Source organism: Zea mays, chromosome 1 (assembly GCF_902167145.1).
Source record: "Zea mays cultivar B73 chromosome 1, Zm-B73-REFERENCE-NAM-5.0, whole genome shotgun sequence".
Classification (NCBI taxonomy): domain Eukaryota; kingdom Viridiplantae; phylum Streptophyta; class Magnoliopsida; order Poales; family Poaceae; genus Zea; species Zea mays.
This window is the reverse complement of record NC_050096.1, coordinates 53,687,807-53,692,359: the sequence shown is the minus strand read 5'-3', so window position 1 is coordinate 53,692,359 and position 4,553 is coordinate 53,687,807.

The following is a 4,553-nucleotide window of genomic DNA, read 5'->3' as shown; positions in this document are numbered from 1 at the left end:
CGATCGGACGAACGAACAAACAAACTAAGAACAGGTGGACGAACGATCAAAGAACGACCGAATGATCCTTGTGCTAGTGTGTGCTTGTGTGGGAAGTGGAGTGAGAGTGGGCATGTGGGGGGGGGGGGGGAGGGAGTTGCCATGAAATGGCTTAGGGTGGGATGAGAGGAGGCCCTTGCCCCTCTATTTATAGCCATGGTGGGGGGATTAGGGGGAGGGATGAGAGGATTTGTGGGAGGATTAGAGGATTAGTGGGAGATTAGCATGAATTTGTCTTATATGAGTGTAATTAGCTTGTAGAGCTCACCGTATGACACCAGAGGCATACGTATATGTATGAGCATGAGGAAAGTTATGGAGAAAATATTTGTAGGGACTTGAAAAATGATTCTGAAGGTATTTCTCAGGAAGAAAATACTTGGAGATATATCGGTGGAATATTTGGGCAGTATTTCTGAAAGAGTTTGAGGGTGATCACTGGGGAAATATTTGTAGGATATTTTGAGGAGGATTTTGGAGAGAATATAGACCACTATATTTTATTTGTTGATATGAACCCACAAACAAACATTTTGAAATGAAATTTGAAATTCATTTTGAATTTAGAGCGAGTTTAAAGAAATTTCAAGATTTGAATTTTTGGGATGCTACACGAACCCCCCTCAGGGTGGCCCTGGACCTCCCTTTTATAGACGCAAGGAGAGGGTCCAGACGTACAACGGGGGGCGTAGCTATGCGCTAACGTGTCCGGCAGAGGAGTGCCTAAGCCCTATGTACATGCCAACGTGGCTGTCGGGGGAGAGCTTGGGCCCTATACACGTGATGGCGTGGCCGTGGAGGAGTGCCTGAGTCCTGTAGGAGCACAGCTGGCAGTGCGGCAAGGACCCTGCTGACGTCTCCTTACTGCCGTAAGGGGCTGAGAGCCACCGGCGTCATGGCACATGCGGGGCACCATCATTACCCGTCGCCGGGGTAAGCCAGATGGGACGCCGGTCTTGTTCCTTGTAGCCTGAGCAGGCTAGGAATAGGGTAATGATGTATCCCCTGTTGGCGCGGTCGGTCCAAGCCCAAGGTCGGGTGAGGCGAAGACTTCTCTTGAGGCCGAGGCCGGGGTCGGGTGAGGACACGATTCCTCCCGAGACCGAGGTCGAGGCTGAGTCCGGGGTCGGGCGAGGCGGAGACCTCCTCCCGAGGCTGGAGCCTGAGGTCAGGCGAGGCGGAAACCTCTTCCCGAGGCTGGAGCCTGAGATCGGGCGAGGCGGAGCTTCCTGTTGCGCCCGAGGCCGAACTTGGTGGTTGATCGTGACTTGTTGTCAGTCTTTGCCTGGGTGGTTGACATGGCAGTCAGAGCAGGGCGAGCGGCGCTGTTTTTCTGTCACATCAGACAGTAAAGAAGAGGGGCGAAGTGACTGCGGTCACTTTGGTCTGGCCGACTGAGGCGCGTGTGTCAGGATACGGCGTCAGGCATCCCCTGCATTGAATGCGCCTGCGAAGCGGTCGATTGGTGAGGCAGTCTGGCCAAGGTTGCTTCACAACGAAGCCTGCCCGAGCCAGGCTTCAGGAGAGCCGAGGGGGCGCCCGCTGCCTGAGGAGGCCCTCGGGCGAGGCGTGAACTCGTCTGGGACTACTGCTCCAGCCTGAGGCTGGGCTCGGGTGAGATCACGTCCCTTGGGTAGACGAAGCCATGACTTGAACCGCACCCATCAGTTGGTCTGAGGGTGTTTACCAGCCATGATTAGGAGTGTTGGGGGTACCCCTAATTATGGTACCCGACAGTAGCCCCCGAGCCTCGAAGGGAGTGTTGGTACTCGCTTGGAGGCTTTTGCCGCATTTTCGGTGAGGGGACCGGCCTTTCTCGGTTTTTGCCTTGTTCTGGTGGGTGCGCGCGAGCGCACCTGCCGGGTGTAGCCCCCGAGGCCTCGGAGGAGTGGTTTGACTCCTCTGAGGTCTGAATGCATTTCGTGGTGCTTCGGCCGGTTTGATCGTTCCCTCATGCGGCCTGGCCGTAGCCCAGATGCGTGGTCGGGTTCCAAGTTATCAAGCTGGTTTGTTGACGCTGTCAACAGTTTTGGCCGTAGCTGGGTGCGAGAGCAGCCCCCGAGCCTCTGCATGGAGCGAGAGGACGATCAAGGACTTTCCCGACTTTTATCATACGCCCCTGCATCGCCTTTCCGCAAGGAGGAGGGGGGAAAGCGCCATGTTGCCCTCGAAGGGCGCCGAACATGGTGTTTCCAGTGAGTTGCTAACGGGTGATCCGAGTGGACGCCCGTGCCCTGTTCGTTAGGGGTCGGCTGGTGGCCCAGAGGCGCGCTCCAAAAGTACCTGCGGGTGATTCGCCGGACCCAGACCCCTTCGACAAGGTCCGAGGGCTCGATGCCTCCCTCCAGTGGCATTTCATTACAAATCGTTCCCACCGGTCTCAGAAATGTCCTAGGATACCTCGGGAGCATAGCCCGAGCCTCGGCCATGTATCAGACGTACCCAGAGTCATCCCTCACTCTGTGTGCTCTGGGGCGACTGTCGAACCCTTCCGAGGGGCCAGCCTACGAACCCCTGATCAGTAATGGGCATGGAGCCCGAGCGCTCTGGGGCGGCTGTCGAACCCTTCCGAGGGGCCAGCCTTCGAACCCCTGATCAGTAATGGGCTTGAAGTCCGAGTGCTCTGAGGCGGCTGTCGAAACCCTTCCGAGGGGCCAGCCTTCGAACCCCTGATCAGTAGGAGGGCTCGGGGCCCGCTTCCTTCACCGAGAAGGATCCTTTCCACAACATCCCCTTTCCCGGTCCCTATAGCAAGAGAGAGAGAGAGAGGAGGAGGGGAAGGATATGAATTTAAATAAGGTGGCGCACCTTTTTTGACGCGGTCGTTATGGCGAAGGCGAAGCGACGCTCGCCTCGCCTGCCAGAGGTGTCGCCTGCTCCGCCGGGGAGTTAATGCGACGGGACGGGCGATTCGCATGGCGCCCGTTGCGCGTGCGAGCCGTTCGAGGAATGGGGCACGAGTGTGTCGTCTTCACGCCATGGGAGAGGGCTCTCCCATCGCTTCAGGAGGGGACGCAAGCCTGCAGGCGACTTGACCGCTGCTTTCGCTCGTCTGCCGCTGCAGTTACTACCGGCCCACTTTTGACCATGCCAACCGTCGTGCCTACCCTGCGGCTGACTGACCCGTGACCGTCGCCTTTAATTGGCACTGTTGGGTTATGCGCAGGGCTACCTCGAGTCGTGGTACTGGTTCCGTAGTCGAGGAGGCGCAACATTGGCGCGAGTGGCGGTGTAGATTCTTGCACATCGTAACCGGCGCGCCAGTTACATGACATGCGGGCCCGCTTCCTTTGCGCTGGTCCGCCGAATGTGGTCGAAGCCGAAAGGGCGCACAGTTGCGGTGCAGTTGGATGCCTGATCCTGCTGGAGCAGTTTATTTGTAGCATGCGTGTGTTCTTTGCGGCCGCCGAGGCCTAAACACTTTCATCGTCGTACCATAAAGTTACGCTTTCTTTTCCTCTTGTTTCTTGCGCCATGATTTGTTCGTTGGTAGTAGAACCACTTGTCCGAGTGAGAGTTACTTTTCGCGGAAGGTGACGAGTGGGGTATCCGTATCCTGGAGGCGTAGGAGTCCCTCGGCTCGGTCGGCCTTGCCGCTTACGTGTACTCTCGTCGTTATTAGGATCCCGCTATCGATACAGAAGTCGAAGGCACGAAAGGTCGTTTTGGTAGAAAATTTTTCCAAGGAAAATTTTGACGCAGAGGGGGTTCCCCCCTTCTAGCCCCCGAGGGAGGGTCGGGCTTTGCTGACGCAAGGCTGACCCTTCCTTGACGGTTAGACTTTGTGTATGTAAACGAGGTACATGAACGACTTAAAATATCTTAAGGGTAGAAGCGACGTAGCTGTTGGATGTTCCAAGCATTGTTGTAGACCTCACCTTGGTCGATGGCCAACTTGTATGTTCCGGGCTTCAAAATCTTAGCGATGATGAAGGGCCCTTCCCAGGGAGGAGTGAGGTTGTGGCGCCCTCGGGCGTCCTGTCGCAGACGAAGCAGCAAGTCTCCTACTTGGAAGCCTCAGGGCCGGACGCTTCGGGCGTGGTAGCGCCGCAGCGACTGCTGGTATCGTGCCTAATGTAGTAAGGCGACGTCCCGTGCCTCCTCGAGCTGGTCCAGCGAGTCCTCTCGGCTGGTCTGGTTGCTTTAGTCGTCGTACGCCCTGGTCCTCGGGGAGCCGTATTCTAAGTCCGTAGGGAGGACGGCCTCGGCCCCATAGACTAGAAAAAACAGCGAGAAACCCGTGGCACGGCTTGGCGTCGTCCTCAGACTCTAGACTACTGAGGGTAGCTCTTTTATCCACCGTTTGCCGAACTTGTTGAGGTCGTTGTAGATCCTCGGTTTGAGTCCCTGCAAAATCATACCGTTGGCACGCTCCACGTGCCCATTCGTCATGGGATGAGCTATGGCGGCCCAGTCCACACGGATGTGGTGGTCATCGCAGAAGTCTAGGAACTTTTTTCCGGTGAACTGCGTGCCATTGTCGGTGATGATGGAGTTTGGGACCTCGAATCGAT